We start from the raw sequence: 19,156 nt of genomic DNA, 5'->3' as shown, positions 1-19,156 counted from the left end.
TGTGACTCCAGACCCACAGCAATATGGCTGACTCTGAGCTACCCTCTCAGTAATTAGCAGTGGGGTCAAAGAACGTTGTTCCAGGGCGTGACACTTACATCCCATGAATGAATATATAAAAATACCTATGTCCCTCCCTATCTCTGCAAACCCCTCCAGCTGCAGCAATCCGTCCTGGCTTTGTAACACCCTGACCACTCTCTGTAACACTCTCACCACCTCCAGCACCTTCACCTCTCCCTGTTCCTATTGTGTCAATAAACCCTGACCGTGGTTCCCCTTCCCACAGCCCCCCTCCTGCGAGCAGACCCATTGTAATCCATTAACATTTACTCCTAAAACACACTCTCACTTCAGGATTTTAAGTACTTTTTGGTGATCTTCTCAGCCTCATAATCTCGTATGATCCCTTTTGTCCTGAGTGAGGGATCAGTGGGAATTTCTTGCTGAGGTTTTTACTGTTTCAATGGAATGTCCTTTTGTTGAGTATTTTGCACTGTCCCTTCAAATGTTTTCCACTGTTCATTTACAGGCACATACTTCAGTCTGTTTAGCCTGTTTACCTTGGTCAGTTCTCCTCTCCAACTCATGTCATTGGCTATTTTTGTTTTTAGTTGTCGCTTGTCCTTTCTGTGATTCACTTTAAAACTTTATATTTCTTTAAAATGCACTTTATCACAATTTCCCAGAGGATCTCTCCAGGTGACATTACTCATTCACTAAGTTTCATTACACGGTCGCTCTGCGATAGTAATGTCCCTTAACAGTTGCACAATGTGTTTTTCAAAGAAACACTTAAAAAAAATTAACCGAACTCCTTCCAATATCAATGTTGACCGTGTGATTGTCCCAGATTATACAAATATTGAAGATTTCCAAAATTATCACAATATCTTTGTTAAAAAATTCCAATGAGTTCCTGTTTAATGCAGTGATGAGCAATGAAATGCTGTTTGGTGGCTAAAACTGTTCTGCTGCTTATGTCCTTGGCAAGGAGTAGCCAGAATGTACATTCAGACTGACTCTACTTCATGATCTGAGGACAAATGCTTTCTCTGTAATGCCTTTGTTATACATTATTGTTAGCGTTGCCCATTTTGCCTGAGTTTGCACAAGATTACGAAGCACTGAATATTTTTGTTCACCCTGTATCCATGTCTCCCTGGTGTCTAAATCTCTTTTATCTCTTTATCACAAATCCATCGACCTTATTGCAGCAACGTTGTCCGTTCAAAAAAAAAACATAATATACTCTCTTCCACAATTTTCTGTCACAAGTCTATTTTCTGATGTACAATTTTAGTTAAACTCTGTCCCATCCTGTTCCTTTCTGCTTGTTTTCAGCCACATTCCCATGCTGTTCCATTGCTTCACCTTTTCCCTTTGGATTAGGAAAGCTCCTTTCACCTGCATCCTCTCTGTCAGTTTAATGCCCTGTCCATAAACCTACCGACATGATTGGCCAGGACACTGGTCCCAGCACAGTTCCAGGGGGACCATCCTCATAGAATTTTTTTTTAATCAGGTATGGGAAGTGTGAGTCTCTGACTGACCAGCCTTTCTTGCCCAGTCCCAGAAGCCCTTGAACTGAGTAACTTGCTCGGCCATTTCAGAGGGTAATTGAGAGGCAAACCCTTTGCTGTGGGGATGTCGTGCAGACCACGTGAGGATGGGCAGATGTCCTTCTCAAAAGGACAAGTGTTTGGATTTGTCGTACATCAGTAATGGTTTCATATATATTTGTGGACTGTTAATTATTATTTTTAAAATTATTGATTTCACTTGTCTCCTTTTCAGATGGTGGGATTCAATCCTGCCTCCCCTGAACATTAGCTGAGGTTTTGGATGCATTCACTCACAATAATACCACTAGGCCATTACTTCACCTGCTCCCTGGGTGCTCATCCCTGAGCACTGATACCAGGGCATCATGAAGCTAAACCCATTCTACTGACACAATTGTGTGATCCTGACATCTTCCAGCAATCTGGGACTATTACTTAATTTCGCTCCATTTTCCAGATCTCTGTGGAACTCAGTGCCATTCTCCATGTGTAACCCTCACTGCATCTGTTTAATTTCCCATTCTATCTATTTCTCTGTCTCCTGTCAGTACTCAGGAAAGTCCTGACTCAATAGCCTTCCCAGCTGCTGGGTGGATCGTCCATCACCTCATTGAATGCAGTTGGTCTGCCAGAGAGAGACAAAGGGAAAGGAGATCTGGAGCCTTCAATAAATCCTGTAGTGAGGTAAGGTCACCCACAGTGCACAGAGCAAAGAACAATGAGAGGGCTTCAAACATCTGTTAACACAACATGACACTGATACAGTACTGGAGGGGAGCACAGTACATACACACACACCCCAGGCTCAATCACCACCCCAATGTAAGTTCTGTTATATTAAAACTCACTACAACAGTATATCTGTGGCATGTCTTGTGGTCCAGTGTCTTCAATAATTTTTAATTCCTATGACCGATCCTATCTCTGTAACCTCCTGCTCTTCCCGATAGTCCCTCCACATATTTGAAATGTACTGCATTCCAGACTACCATCCCTATCCCGGTAACTTGGTTCAGTGTCTCCAACATGCCTTATCTCGGTAGTCTCCTCCTCTAGTACGGTAAAAACAAGGACTGCAGATGCTGGAAACCAGAGTCTAGATTACAGTGGTGCTGGAAAAGCACGGCAGGTCAGGCAGCATCCGAGGAGCAGGAAAATCGATGTTTCGGGCAAAAGCCCTTCATCAGGAACAGAGGCCGGGTGCCTGCAGAGTGGGGAGATAAATGAGAGGGGGGTGGGGATGGGGAGAAAGTAGCAAAGAGTACAATAGGTGAATGGGGTGGGGAAGAAGGTGATAGGTCAGAGTGGAGGATGGGGGAAGGTAGTAAAGAGTACAATGGGTGAATGGGGGTGATAGGTCAGAGTGGAGGGTGGAATGGATAGGTGGGAAGGGAGATAGGCCATTAGGACAGGTCATGAGGGCGGGGCTGAGCTGGAAGGCTGGAGGTGGGGTGAGATGGGGGAAGGGGAAATGAGGAAACTGGTGAAGTCCACATTGATGCCCTGGGGTTGAAGTGTTCCGAGGCGGAAGATGAGGCGTTCTTCCTCCAGGCGTCGGGTGGTGAGGAAGTGGTGGTGGGGTTGATTGGTGCGGGTGTACCAGAGATGTTCCCTAAAGTGCTCTGTTAGGAGGTGTCCAGTCTCCCCAATGTAGAGGAGACCGCATCGGGAGCAAGGGATGTGGAAGGCTCCTTTGGGGCCTTGGATGGTGGTGAGGGGAGAGGTGTGGGCGCAGGTTTTGCAATTCCTGCAGTGGCATAAGAAGGTGCCAGGAAGGGAGGGTGGGTTTTTGGGGGGCGTGGAACCGACCAGGTAGTCACGAAGGGAATGGTCTTTGCGGAAAGTGGAGAGGGTTGGGGAGGGAAATATATCACTGATGGTGGGGTCCGTTTGGAGGTAGCATAAATGGCGGCGGATGATTTGGTTTATGTGAAGGTTGGTAGGGTGGAAGGTGAGCACCGGGGTGTTCTGTCCTTGTTACGGTTGGAGGAGTGGGGTTTAAAGGCGGAGGTGCGGGATGTGGATGTTGGAGGGCATCTTTTACCACATGGAAAGGGAAATTCCGATCTCTAAAGAAGGAGGCCATCTGGTGTGTTCTGTGGTGGAACTGGCCCACCTGGAAGCAGGTACGGTGGAGGCGGAAGAACGGGGAATAGGGGTTGGGAATTTTGTAGGCGGTCGGGTGGGAAGATATGTAATCTAGGTAGCTGTGGGAGTTGGTAGGTTTGTAAAAAATGTTGGTGTCAAGTCAGTTGTCATTAATGGGGATGGAGAGGTCCAGGAAGGGGAGGGAGGTGTCAGTGATGGTCCAGGTAAATTTAAGGTCAGGGTGGAACGTTGGTGAAGTTGATGAATTGCTCAAACTCCTCGAGGGAGCATGAGGTGGTGCCAATGCAGTCATCAATGTTGCGGAGGAAGAGGTGGGGAGTGGTGCCATTGTAACTACGAAAGATGGACTGTTCTACGTAGTCAACAAAGAGACAGGCATAAATGGGTCCCATACTGGTGCCTATGGGTACCCCTTTGGTCTGGAGGAAGTGGGAGGATTTGAAGGAAAATGTGTTAAGGGTGAGGACAAGTTCAGCCAAACGAATGAGAGTATCGGTGGAAGGGTACTGATGTGGACGTTGGGAGATGAAGAAATGGAGGGCTTGGAGGTCCTGGTTATTGTGGATGGAGGTGTAGAGGGATTGGATATCCATGGTGAAGATGAGGCATTGGGGGCTGGGGAAACGGAAGTCTTGGAGGAGTGGAAGGTGTGAGTGGTGTCTCGAATGAATGTGGGTAGTTTCTGGACTGGGGGGATAGGACAATGTCGAGGTAGGCAGACATGAGTTCAGTGGGGTAGGAGCATGCTGAGACAATGGGTCGGCCAGGGTGGTCAGGCTTGTGGATCTTGGGAAGGAGGTAGAACCGGGCAGTGGGGGATCCCGGACAATGAGGTTGGAAGCTGTGGGTGGGAGATCTCCTGAGGTGATGAGGTTCTGTATGGTCTGGGAGATGATGGTTTGGTGATGGGGGGTGGGGTCATGGTCGAGGGAGCAGTAGGAAGAGGTGTCCTCGAGTTGGCGTTTGGCTTCCGTGGTGTAGAGGTCAGTGCGCCAGTCTACCACTGAGCCCCCTTTATCTGCTGGTTAGATGGTGAGGTTGGGATTGGAGCAGAGGGATTGGAGGGCTGCACGTTGTGAGGGTGAGAGGTTGGAGTGGGGGAGGGGGTAGATAGGTTGAGGTGGTTAATGTCTCGGAGGAAGTTGGAAATGAAGAAATCGAAGGCAGGTAATAGGCCAGTGCGGGGTGTCCAGGTGGATGGAGTGTATTGGAGGCCGGCAAAGGGGTCCTCAGAAAATAGGCGGGAGTCTTCATTGTAAAAGTAAGCTCTGAGGCGGAGGTGGTGGAAGAGGTGTTCGATGTCACGGTGTGTATTAAATTCATTGATGTGTGGACGGAGGGGGATAAAGGTGAGGCCTTTGCTGAGGACTGGTCATTCGTCCTCAGTGAGGGGGAGGTCAGGGGGAATGGTGAAAACTCGGCAGGGCTGGGAGCTGGGACCAGGCGTAGGTGTGGAGCTGGGGGAGGCGACGGAGCCTGTAACTGGAGTGGGTGTGGTGTTAGGGGGAATGGGGATGGAGTCATGAGCAGGGGTGGGGTTCCCCTCAGGGTTCTGGGGGGCAGGGATGTGACGTGGGACCTGGGGGGGTTGTCAGCAGAATGCAAGTGCGCGGCATTGGTGGGGGCAAACACGGCAGTGGGGGCGGGGGCATGGAAGTCACTGAGTGTGTGACATCAGCGATGATGTGAAGGGCGGAAGTGATGTCATTTGTGGTGTGTGAGGAATTGTGAGGGGCAGAAATGGCATTTACTTTATGTTAACCAATAATTTCCTGTCACAAATCTATTTGACAATGTAGTATTTTAATTAAACTCAGTCCCTTACTGTTTCTTTCTGTTGGTCTTCATCCACATCTCCATGGTGTTCCAATATTTCAACCTTTCTCTTTGGACTTGGGAATTTCCATTCACCTCAGACCTGTCCCGCTCCTCATCTGTGTCCGTTTATAGCACACTGCATAATCCTGGTACCAGAGGAGCCTATCCCAATAAAATAGCTCAGTCCTCCCTGAGTACTGGTAGCAGTGCTCACTGGTCAGAACCACTTCTGATGATACCATTGTGTGATCCTGATACATTCCTGCACTCTGCTGATATCACTGTCTCTCTCCATGTGATATCCCTTACTTTTGGGTCTAATTGCTGCCTCTGTCAGTGTCTCTCGCTCTTGCAGCTACTCCAGATCCTGAGCCAACAGCATTCTCCACTCCAGAGGGACGCAGCGGAACAGGCCAGGAATGGACATTAGGAATTTCCAGATCTCTGTGGGATTCAATGCCATTCTCCATGTGTAACATTCATTGCATCAGTGTAATTTTCCATTCTTTCTTATTTCTCTGTCTCCTGTAGGTATTCCTGATGTCCCTGACTCAGCAGAATTCCCAATTCCTGTCTCGTACATCACCACATTGAAGACAATTGGTCAGCCAGAGAGCGATGCAGAGAGAGATCTGGAGCCTTCAGTAAATCCTGCAGCCGGTAAGATCACTCACAGTAAACAGCACAGGGAGGAGTTAGTGGACTTTAATTCAGACCCTGAGGGCATGATGTAGGAACAATGCTGGGCAAGGAACATGAGAAAATTCTCAGGCTTCATTATCACCATCTTGTCTGTAAATTCATCTGTTCCACAGAACCCTCCCTATGTCTGTCAGTTTCTCCATTGTCTGTTTCATTGATACCACTTCCCCGCTCTCTATCTGCCCCTACAATCCTGCCTATCCCTGTCAGCTCTTCCTACCACGACAACTCTCCAAGTTTCTGCTTTTGCCTTGAATCCCGGGTTCTGTCACATCTCTCCTTAACTGAAGAAAAAACAACTCTTCAGTTCCTTAAGCCATCCTGGTCAGTGTAGTCCTTTCCAGACCTGAAAAACCTCCCTGTCTTTGTGACTTTTTTGAACTCCTACTATCTTCATGATCTCTGTAATCTTCCCGTCACGACAACAAAAAAGCTCTGTACCTCAGTAACCTCCTCCAGCTGTTAGACTCCTCCTTGTCTCTGGGCACAGTGCAGAGTGACCCTGCTTCTCTCATAAATTAGTTTCTGCATTTCTAATGATGACTATGAACTCTTCCTGTTTCTGAAATGCACTCAGTCTCTGTAAACTCTGCTGGTCCCGACTGATGTAATTTCCTTCGATAACTACAAACCTTTATGCCTTTAACCTCCTCCAGACGCGCCCACACAGTTTATTTCTATAACCGCCATGAATGATGGAGTCATAGAGGTGTACAGCACGGAAACAGACCCTTCGATCCAACCTGTCAATGCCGACCAGATATCCCAACCCAATCTAGTCCCACAGGCCAGCACCCGGCCCATATCCCTCCACACCCTTCCCATTCCTATACCCATCCAAATGCCTCTTAAATATTGCAGTTGTATCAGCCTCCACCACATCCTCTGGCAGCTGGTTCCATACATGTACCACCCTCTGCTTGAAAAAGTTGTCCCTTTTATCTTTCCCCTCTCACCCTAAACCTATATCTTCTAGTTCTGGACTCCCCGAGCCCAGGGAAAAGACTTTGTCTGTTTATCCTATCCATGTCCCTCATAATTTTGTAAACCTCTGTAAGGTCACCCCTCAGCCTCCGACGCCACAGCCCCAGCCTGTTCAGCCTCTCCCTGTAGCTCAAATCCTCCAACCTTGGCAACATTCTTGTAAATCTTTTCTGAACCCTTTCAAGTGTCACAAAATTTTTCTGATAGGAAGGAGACCAGAATTGCACAAAATATTCCAACAGTGGCCTAATCAATGTGCTGTACAGCCGCAACATGACCTCCCAACTCCTGGACTCAATACTCTGACCAATAAAGGAATGCATACCAAACGCCGCCTTCACTCTTATCTATCTGCGATTCCACTTTCAAGGAGCTATGAATCTGCACTCCAAGGTCTCTTTGTTCAACAACACTCCCTAGGACCTTACCATTACGTGTATAAGTCCTGCAAAGATTTGCTTTTCGAAAATGCAGCACCTCGCATTTATCTGAATTAAACTCCATCTGCCAGTTAGCCCATTGTCCCGTCTGGTCCAGATCCTGTTGTAACCCTCTTCGCTGTCCACTACACCTCCAATTTTGGTGTCATCTGCAAACTGTACCTCTTATGCTCTCATCCAAATCATTTATATAAATGGCAAAAAGTAGAGGGCCCAGCACTGATCCTTGTGACACTCCACTGGTCACAGGCCTCCAGTCTGAAAAACAACCCTCCACCACCACTCTCTGTCTTTTACTTTTGAGCCAGTTCTGTATCCAAATGGCTAGTTTTCCCTGTATTCCATGAGATCTAACCTTGCTAATCAGTCTCCCATGGGGAACCTTGTCGAATGCCTTACTGAAGTCCATATAGATCACATCTATCACTCTGCCCTCATCAATCTTCTTTGCTACTTCTTCAAAAAACTCACTCGAGTGTGTGGGACATGATTTCCCACGCACAAAGCCATGTTGACTATCCATAATCAGTCCTTGCCTTTCCAACTACATGTACATCTTGTCCCTCAGGATTCCCTCCAACAACCTGCCCACCACTGAGTTCAGGCTCACCGGTCTATAGTTCCCTGGCTTTTCTTTACCACCATTCTTAAACAGTGGCACCACGTTAGCCAACCTCCAGTCTTCCGGCACCTCACCTGTGATTATTGATGATACAAATATCTCAGCAAGAGGCCCAGCAATCACTTCTCCAGCTTCCCACAGATCTCTCGGGTACACCTGATCAGGTCCTGGGGGGTTATCCACCTTTAACCGTTCCAAGACATCCAGCACTTCTTCCTCTGTATCTGAACATTTTGCAAGATGTCACCATCGATTTCCCTACAGTCTATATCTTTCATATCCTTTTCCACAGTAAATACTGATGCAAAATATTAATTTAGTGTCTCTCCCATTTTCTGTGGCTCCACTCAAAGGCCGCCTTGCTGACCTTTCAGGGGCCCTATTCTCTCCCTAGTTACCCTTTGTCCTTAATATATTTGTAAAAACCCTTTGGATTCTCTTTACTTCTATTTGCCAAAGCTATCTCATGTCCCCTTTTTGCCCTCCTGATTTACCTCTTTAGTATACTCCAACTTCCTTTATACTCTAAGGACTCACTCGATCTATCCTGTCTATACCCGACATGTGCTTCCTTCTTTTTCTGAACCAAACCCTCAATTTCTTTAGTCATCCAGAATTCGCTATACCTACCAGCATTCCCTTTCACCCTGACAGGAATATGCTTTCTCTGGATTCTCATTATCTCACTTCTGAAGGCTTCCCATTTTCCATCCGTCCCTTTACCTGCGAACATCTGCCTCCAATCAGCTTTCAAAAGTTCTTGCCTAATACGTCAAAATGGGCCTTTATCCAATTTAGAACTTCAACTTTTAGATCTGGTCTATCCTTTTCCATCACTATTTTAAAATGAATAGAATTATGGTCGCTGGTCCCAAAGTGCTCCCCCACTGACCCCTCACTCACCTGCCCTGCCTTATTTCCTCAGTTTAGGTCAAGTTTTGCACCTTCTCTAGTTGATACACCCACATACTGAATCAGAAAATTGTCTTGTACACACTTAACAAATTCCTCTCCATCTAAACCTTTACACTGTGGCAGTCCCAGTCAATGTTTGGAAAGTTAAAATCCCCTACCATATCTACCCTATTATTCTTACAGATAACTGAGATCTCCTTACAAGTTTGTTTGGCAATTTCCCTTTGACTACTGTGGGGTCTATAATACAATCCTAATAAGGTGATCATCCCTTTCTTATTTCTCAGTTCCACCAAATAACTTCCCTGATGTATTTCTGGGAATATCCTCCCTCAGCACAGCTGTAATGCTATCCCTTATCAAAAATGTCACTCCCCCTCCTCTCTTGCCTCCCTTTCTATCCTTCCTGTAGCATTTGTATCCGGGAACATTAAGCTGCCAGTCCTGCCCATCCCTGAGCCATGTTTCTGTAATTGCTATGAGATCCCAGTCCCATGTTCCTAAACATGCCCTGAGTTAATCTGCCTTCCCTGTTAGGCCCCTTGCATTGAAATAAATGCAGTTTAATTTATTAGTCCTACCTTGTCCCTGCCTGCCCTGACTGTTTGACTCACTTCTGTTCTCAGCTGGACCCGTCTCAGATCGAGCTCCCAAAATCCTCCCTGTGATTGTTACCACGTCCCATCGCCGCATTCCGCCAAATCCCTGTAAAGTCCTTCCATTCCTAAAACCCACCCTGTATCTGTCACCTGTCCCAGCTTCCACAACCCTCCCTATCTCTGTACGACAACACCACCCCCCATACCCCCGTCCCAGTTACTACAGCCCACTGTATCACTAAATGCCAGTAGTCACTATAATATCAGAGTAAGGTGTGAAAGCAGGAATACTGTACTGGGTTAAATGATCAGTCGTGATCATATTGAATGGTGGGACCGACTCTGTGGTCAAATGGCCAATACCTGCTCTTCTTTCCTGTGCTTCTCTATAAACTTACTATCTATATAACCTCCTTCAGTCCCCACAGCCCTCCCTCTCTCCATAAACTCCTTCAGTCCCCACGACTCTTCCTATCCATGTAACCTGAATCATTCCCCACAAACCTCCCTAACTCCATAACCTCCAAAAGGCCCCACGACCCTCCCTATCTCCATAATCTCATCCTGACCCAATGACCCTCCCGTTCAGAGTAACCTCCTTCAATCCCCATGATCCTCTTGATCTGTACAACCTCCTTTAGGCCCAACAGCCCTGCAGGTCTCTTTGGCCCCTTTCAGGCCCCACATCACTCCCTATCTCCATAATGTTCTTCAGTCACCACTGCACTCTCTGTGTCCATAATCTCATACAGTCCCTACATCACTCCCTATCTCCATAATGTCCTTCAGTCCCCACGACCCTGCTTATTTCCAAAACATCTATTACCTGTTGAAACTGTAAGCTACCTTTTTCAGATAAACATGAACTCCCATAACCCTTTCTGCTGCCAGTCTGAAACCAAACAGTGTTAGCCTATAGTAGGTCAGGAGCTGAAATATGTTTGAAAGGATATGTCAATGAACAACAACTGGACCCTTAGAAACACTTTTAATAAAAAAGAGGATGTGTTTTTGAGCCTGTTGGATTTTATTTTTATTGTTGTGAATATAAATGGCAGAGTAGATACGGGTGTAGGAGTGGTTGGACTGAAGATACGATTTATTTGAATTTTCAGAAAACTTTATACAAGTTTCAATAAGGGCTAAAGAGTAATTTGGTAAAGAATAGGGCACCTTAACTGTCCGGAGGTGGGTGAGATATTAGACAAAATAGTGTTGTCAGAATTTACTGTGGAGAAAGACATGGAAGCTCAGGAAGTTGGGGAAATAAATAGTGATGTCTTGGAAAGAATCCTCAACAAAGGAAAAAAAAGTGTTGGAATCTGAAAACAAATAAAGGTAGATCAATCCTCAGTCGCTTATTAGGTCGATCCTAGAATATTTTGGGAATCTGGGGAAGAGATTGCAGTGTTCCTAACATATATTTATTTTATCAATACACACAATGAGCTACCGGAAGACTGGAGGGTGGCTAATGCTGTTCCATCACTTAAGGTCTGCAGTGAGTAGCCAGGAAATCACAGCCCAGTGAGCCCAGTGCTAGGTAAGTTGTTGGAGGAGATTCTGAGAGAAAGGAGTTACATATATTTGGAAAGGCAAGGGCTGATTAGAGATAGTCAGCATGGCTTTGTGAGTGGGAAACCGTGTTTCACAAACTGGATTGACTCTTCGAGGAGTTGACCAAGCGATAAATGAAGGCAGCGCAGTCAGCGTTGTCTACAGCAAAGCATTTGACATGGTTCCAGGGGATGGAGAACATCTAGTCAAGAGGAAGAAGGAAGCTAATTTAAGCTTGAGGAACCAAGGATCAGAAGCAGGGCTCTAGAGAGTTACATGGGCCAGCACGGTGGCTCAGTGGTTAGCACTGCTGCCTCACAGCACCAGGGACACGATTTCAATTCCAGCCCCATGCGACTGTCTGCGTGGAGTTTGCACATTCTCTCCATGTCTGTGTGAGTTTCCGACGGGTGCTCCGGTTTCCCCCCACAGCCCAAAGATGTGCAGGTTAGGTGAATCAGCCATGCGTTGTTCAAGAAAGGGAATAGAGATAATCCTGGGAATCACAGACCTGTCAGTCTTCTGTCTGTGATGTGCAGATTATTGGAGAGGACTCTGGGAGACAGGATTTATGATTCCTTGGAAAACCATAGTTTGATTAGAGGAAGTCATCATGACTTTGTAAGGGACAGGTCATGCCTCACAAATCTTATTGAATCCTTTGAGAATGTGACAAAACACATTTATGGCTCATTGAGAAAGTACAGAGCGTGGGAGACAGGGAAACCTGCCTGTCTGGATACAGAAATCCTGGTCCTTAGAAGACAGAGGGCGATGACAGATGGAAATCATTCAGCCTGGAGCTCAGTGACCAGTGGTTTTCTGCAGGGAGAGGTCAAAAAATCTCTGCTCTTAGTGATTTTATGAATGACTTGGATGTGTGAGTGGAAGAGTGGGTAAGTAGGTTTGCCAATGACATGAAGGTGGGTGGAGTGGTGAATAGTGTGGATGTCTGCTGGAGGTTGCAATGGGACATTGACAGGATGTAGAGCTGGCCAGAGAAGTGGCAGATGAAGTCAAATCTGGAAAAGTGTGAAGTGATGTATTCTGGAAGGTGAGACTTGAATGCAGAATACAGGGGTAAAGGCAGAATACTGAATAGTGGGGAGGAACAGATGGATCTTGGATTTCATGACCAGAGATCCATCAAATTTGCCACCAAACTTATAGTGTTGTTAAGAAAGAATATGTTGTATTGGCTTTCATTAGCTGGGGGATTGAGTTTTAAAGGCATGAGGTTATGCTGCAGCTCTGTACAGTCCTGTTTCGATCCCAATTAGAATATTGTGTTCAGTTTTGATCCCTTCATTATCGGAAGGATGTGGAAGCTTTATAGAGGGTAAAGAGGAGATTTACCAGGATGCTACCTGGACTGGAGGGCATGTCTTATGAAGAAAGGTTGAGGGAGCTAAGGCTTTTCTCATTGGAGTGAAGAAGAGTGTGGTGTGATTTGGTAGAGGTGAACAAGATGGTGTGAGGCAAAGAAAGAGTGAACAGTGATAGACGTCTTTATCCCATGGCATACATGGTACAAGGGGGCATAATTGTAAGGTGATTGGAGGATGGGTAAGGGGAGATCTCAGATGGAGGTTCTTTACACAGAGAGTGGTGGGTGGGTGTAATGGGACACTTTAACAGACTCTTGGATCGGCAAAATGAAGGGTATGTAAGTTAGTTTGATCTTCCAGTCAGGTAAAAGATGGGCATGGCATCATGGCCGAAGCGTCTTGTGCTGTACTGTTCTGTGTTCTACGTTCTGTATGGTAAACTGGGTAATAAGCTCAGATCAATGTAAAAGGATATGGTATTCAGGAGGAGCGAGTCAACTGGATACAAAATTGGGCTTGATGGTAGGAGACAGAGGGTGATGGGAGACATGTTGCCTTTCTGACTGGAGACATGTGACCAGCGGTGGAGTGGGTCCCCTGTTGTTTGTCATTTGGATAAATGGTTCGGATGGGAATATTGGTTTTGTGGGAAGTAACTTTTTTGAGTGACACTGAAATTGTTGGTAAAGTGGACAGTGAAGAAAGTTATCTGTGATACAACAGTTCAAATAGTACACTGGGATAGTGGGCTGAAGAATAGCAGATGGAGTTTAATTAGATAAAGGTGAGGTGTTCCATTTTGGTGAAACAAACCAGGGTGGGTTTGTACAGTTAATGTTCGGGCCCTGGGTAGTGTTGTCAGTCAGAGACCCAGGGATGCAGGTCGACAGTTCTTTGTAAGTGGTGTCACAGGTAGACAGGTTGGTGAAGCAGGCGTTTGGGGTGGTTACCTTCTTTGGGTAGAGCATTGAGAGTAGAAGTTGGGATGTCATGTTGTGGCTGTACAGGACATTGGTGAGGCCACCATAAAAGCATTGTTGACCAGTAGAAAGTACTCATCTGGTTCACTTACGTCCTTTAGGGAAGGACATCTGACATTCTAACCTGGTCTGGCCTGCACGTGACACCAGACCCACAGCAATATGGCTGACTCTGTGCTATACTCTGGGTAATTAGCAGTGGGGCAAAAAATGTTGGTCCCACAGTGACATCCTTGTCCCATGAATGAATAAATAAAAATACATATATCCCTCCCTACCTCTGTAAACACCTCCAGCTGCAGCAATCTGTACTGGCTTTGTTACACCGTTCAGACCCTGACCCCTCTCTGTAACACTCTCACCACCTCCAGCACCTTCAGCTCTCCCAGTTCCTTTTGTGACATAAAACCTTGACAATTATTCCCTCTTCCATCTGACCTCCTCCTGCGAGCAGACTCTTTGCAATCCCTTTAAAACTTACTTGTAAAACTTTCTCTCACTTCAGGATTTTAAGTACTTTTTGGTGATCCTCCAAGCCCGATAATCTGATATGATCCTTTTTACTTGAGTGAGGGACCGATGGGGATTTCTTGGTAAGGATTTGTCTGTTTCAATGGAATGTCCTTTTGTTGAGTGTTTTACACTGCTCCTTCTAATGTTTTCCACTGTTCATTGACAGACACATATTTCAGTCTGTTTAGCCTATTTACCTTGGTCTGTTCTCCTCTCCAACTCATGTCATTGGTTATTTTTGTTTCTGCTTGTAGCTTGTCCTTTCTGTGATTCACTTTAAAACTTTATATTTCTTTAAACTGCACTTTATCACAATTTCACAGAGGATCTCTCCAGGTGTCATTACTCATTCACGAAGTTTCATCACACAATGGTCGCTCTGAGATAGTTACGTCCCTTGCCAGTTGCACAATTTGTTAATCAAAGAAACACTGAAAACTAATTCTCTGAACTCCTCTTCCAATATCACTCTTGCCAGTGTGACTGTCCCACATTTTTAATATTGATGTTTCCCAAAATTATCACAATGTGTTTGTTAAAAAATTCCAATGAGTTCCTGTGCAATGCAGTGATGAGCAACGGAATGCTTTTTGGTGGCTAAAACTATTCTGCTGCTTGTGTCCTTGGCAAGTAGTAGCCAGAATTTGCATTCAGACTGATTCTACTTCATGATCTGAGACCAAATGCTTTCTCTGTGATGCCTTTGTTATCCATTATTGTTAGTGTTTCCCATTTTGCCTGAGTTTCCGCAAGGTTGTGATCCATTGAATATTTATGTCCACCTTTTGTTCACCCTGTAACAATGTCTCTCTGTTATCTAAACCTCTTTTATCTCAGTGTCACAAATCCATCTACCTTATTGATAAGACGTCGTCCATTGAAAAAAAAACATAATTTACTCTCCCACAATTTCCTGTCACAAACCTATTCACTGAAGTACAGTTTTAGTTAATCGCTGTCCCATCGTGTTCCTTTTTAATTACCTTCAGTCACATCCCCATACTGTTCCGATGCTTCACCTTTTCTCTTTGAATTTGTAAAGCTCCTTTCACCTGGACCCTGTCCCTGCATCCTCTCTGTCAGTTTAAAGCCCTGTCCATAAACCTACTGTCATGATTGGCCAGGACACTGGTCCCATCACGGTTCCAGTGGGACCATCCTATTGGATTTTTTTATAAATCAGGTAGGGGATGTGGGTGTCTCTGGCTGACTAGCCTTTATTGCCTATCCCTAGCTGCCCGTGAGCTGAGTAGCTTGCTTGGCCATTTCAGAGGACCATTGAGAGGCAAACACTTTGCTGTGGGTATGTCATGCAGACCACGTGAGGATGATCAGATCTCGTTGTTGAAAGGGCAAGTGGGTGGCACGGTGGCTCAGTGATTAGCACTCCTGCCTCACAGCACCAGGGTCCCAGGTTCGATTCCAGCCGCGGGTGACTGTGTGGAGTTTGCACATTCTCCACGTGTCAACGTGAATTGCCTCTGGATGCTCCGGTTTCCTCTCACAGTCCAAGGACGCGCAGGTCAGGCGAATTGGCCATGCTAAATTGCCCATAGTGTTAGGTCGAGGGAGATGGGTCTGAGTGGGCTACTCTTGTGTCGAAAGGCCTGTTTCCACACTGTAGGGAATCTAATCGAAGGGATTGTGATTTTTGTACATCAGCAATGGTTTCATATTTGTTTATCGGTTGTTCATTGCTATTTTTAAAATTATTGATTTTAAATTCCACCATATGTTATGGTGGGATTCAAACCTGCCTCTCCTGAACATTAGCTGAGGTTTTGGACAAATATCCTAACAATAATGTTATTACACCATCACTTCACCTGCTCACTGGTTGCTAATCCCTGAGCACTGATACATGAAGCTAAACCCATTCTTCTAACATGACTGTGTGATCCTGAAGTCTTCCAGCAATCCAGTGATATCACTTAGTCTCTCTCCATGTGGTATCCCTCACTGTGTGGGTCTAATTGCTGCCTCTGTCAGCGTCTCTCACTCTTGCAGCTACTCTAGATCCTGAGCTAACAGAATTCTCCACTCCAGAGAGACGCAACAGCACCGGCCTGGGATGGAGTTTGGGATTTTCCAGATATCTGTTTGGGCTCATTTCCATTCTCCTTGTGTAACCCTCACTGCATCAGTCTAATTTCCCATTCTGTCTATCTCTCTGTCTCCTGTAGGTACTCAAGAAGTTACTGACTCAATAGACTTCCCAACTGCTGTGTGTCTCATCCATCACCTCATTGAAGATGGTTGGTCAGCCAGAGAGACAAAGGGAAGGGAGATCTGGAGCCTTCAATAAATCCTGCAGTGAGGTAAGATCACTCATAGTGCACAGAGCAGAGAGCAATGAGAGGGCTCCAAACATCGCTAACAAGACATGACATAGATACAGTGCTGGAGGGGGAGCACAGTACAGTACAGTTACACCCCATGCTCAATCACCACGTCTACTTTAACTTATGTTGCACTGAGACAGCATCGGGAGTTCATAGTTATCAATTCAGTCCTGTTTTGTCTTAGTGAGCATCAGTACAACAGACGGGAGAGTAGGTCTCCGACGAGAGTTTGTGAATGCTGCCTGGGATATTTCTGTTCTGCGTTCTCCCTCCAACACTGTACTAAGACTCATTACTCTGCAACACTGTATCTGTGGCATGGCTTGTGCACCAGTGTCTTCAGTCATTTTTAACTCCTATAACAGTAGTTATCCCTGTAACCTGCTCCATTCCCGATAGTCCCTCCACATATTTGAAATGTACTGCATTCCAGACTACCATCCCCATCGCTGTAACTTGCTTCAGTGTCTACAACATGCCTTATTATGGTACACTAATCCTCTTTAACTGGATACAGAGTGATACAGCACGGAAACAGAACCTGTGGTCCAACTCCTCAATGCAGCCCATGTTACCTAAACTGAATGAGTCTCATTTGCCTGCCTTTGGCCCTTAGCTCTTCAAACCTTCTCCTCTCCATGTACCTGCTCAAATGTCTTTTCCATGCTGTAATTGTTCTTGTTTCTCCCATGTGCCTGAGGCAGTCTATTCCGTCTATGCACCATCCTCTGTGGATGATGTTCCCCCTCAGCTCCCTCTTTAAATCCTTGCTCTCTCACCTCCTGTTTATACCCTCTAGTTTTGGACTCACCTACCCTTGGTTATTCACCATTCTTAGAGTCACCCCTTGGCCTCCTCTGCCCAAGTGAAATATTTAGGACAATGTTACAAATATCTCCAACGTATGTAACAAAGTGCTGGCCAATGTCGGCAAATGTGCCAAATGTCGCTTTCCCCACCCTGTCCACCTGTGATGCCATTTCCGAGGAACAATGTAACTGGCACCCCCTGGTCTTTCTCTCTCTCTCTCTCTCTCTCTCTCTCTCTCTCTCTCTCTCTCTCTCTTTCTCTCTCTGGTCAACAACTCTGGCCAGAGCCCTTCCATTAACTGTATTAGTCCTCCCTGGTTTGTCTTAACAAAATCCAACAGCTGAATTAAACTCCATCTTTCATTCCTTGGTCCACTGGCCCAGTTGGTCAGTATCCCCTTTGATAACCGTATTTACTGCCCACGACACCATTCAATTGATCATCAACAAACTTTCGCACAATCACTCCTATATTTTCAACCAAATTGTTTATGTCGATGATGCACATCAGTGGACCCAGCCCTGATCCTTTCTTCAATAATGGAATCAAACCATATTCTTGTCATAACGCCATACAGCATGGAAACTGACCCTTCAGTTGATACTCACCATAATCTAAAACTAAACTCTTCCCAGCTGCCTGTTGCTGGCCCATATCACTCCAACTCTTCCCTATTCACCTGTTTATCCAAATATCTTTTAAATGTTGTAATTGTACCCACATCAACCCTTTTCTCAGGAAGTTCATTCCACACTCAAACCATCTTCTGTGTAGCAAATTGCCCCATATCTTTTTTTTTGAACACCTCTCCCCTCTAACCTTAAAAATGTGGCCCCTCCTCTTGAGACTCCCCCATCCTGAGGAAAAGGCAACTACCATTAAATTGATCTATGTACCTCATTTTTTTTCCATAAATCTTTATAGCATCATGTCTCAACGTCCAGGCTCCAGTGAAAAAAGACTCAGCCTATCCAGCCATTTTTCAGAACTCAATCCTTCCATACCCAGCAACATCCTGGTAAATCTCTTCTGAACCCCCTGCAGCTTAATAATATTCTCCCTATAACTGGGCGACCAGATCTGGACAGAGTGTTGCAGAAGAGGCCTCACCAATATCTGTACAATCTCAACATGACGTCCCAAATCCTACACTCAATGGACTGAGCAATAGTCAATCATGCCAAGCACTGTTTTATCCATCCTGTGATGCAAACTTCAAGGATTATCTACCTGAACCCGGAGGTCCCTCTGCACTAAAACACTAACCGAAGCCTTAACATTAATTGTATAAGCTCTACCCTTGTGATGCATTTAATCGGGTTCTGGAACTTGCCACGGCTTTGTGTTTTAAAACCTCCAGCACCACCTCTTTTATAACATGCACTCTTTTCAAGTCATAGAGATATACAGCATAGAAACAGACCCTTCAGTCCCCAACTCGTGCAGGCTTACCAGAAGATCTGAATAAATCCATTCCCTTTTCCAGCATTTGGCCCATATACGTCTACACCCTCACGATTCAGATGCCCATCCAGATAACTTTTAAATGTTGTAATTGTGTCAGTCTACATTACTTTCTCTTTCAGCTCATTCCATACACCCATCACCATGTGTGTGAAGAAGCTGTCCCTTCAGTCCCTCTGTAAACCATTCACCTCCAACCTTAAACTTATGCCCTCTAGTTTTGGACTCCCCAACTTCTGGGAAAAGGCCTTGAATGCTTACCCTATCCATGGCCCCCATGTTTATTAAACCTCTGTAAGGTCACCCCTCAGTCTCCGATTCTCCAGTGACAGTAACCCCAGATTATTCACCAACAACCCGGGCAATACCTTGTTAATCTTTTCTGAGCCCTTTCAAGTTTGACAACAT

General features: G+C 45.6%; 1 long non-coding RNA gene across 1 annotated transcript; it reads left to right on the top strand.

Moving 5' to 3' along the window:
• The first annotated feature begins 2,123 nt into the window (after positions 1-2,123).
• Positions 2,124-18,821, top strand: LOC140456965 (uncharacterized). Its single transcript, XR_011953283.1, has 4 exons — positions 2,124-2,249; positions 6,024-6,152; positions 16,316-16,450; positions 18,771-18,821. It is a non-coding gene; the product is annotated as an uncharacterized lncRNA (long non-coding RNA).
• The last annotated feature ends 335 nt before the right edge of the window (positions 18,822-19,156 follow it).

The sequence above is a fragment of the Chiloscyllium punctatum genome, chromosome 31 (assembly GCF_047496795.1).
Source record: "Chiloscyllium punctatum isolate Juve2018m chromosome 31, sChiPun1.3, whole genome shotgun sequence".
In the NCBI taxonomy this organism is placed as follows: Eukaryota; Metazoa; Chordata; class Chondrichthyes; order Orectolobiformes; family Hemiscylliidae; genus Chiloscyllium; species Chiloscyllium punctatum.
Note: the sequence above shows the minus strand (reverse complement) of the source record. Positions and strands in the feature narration are given on the sequence as shown.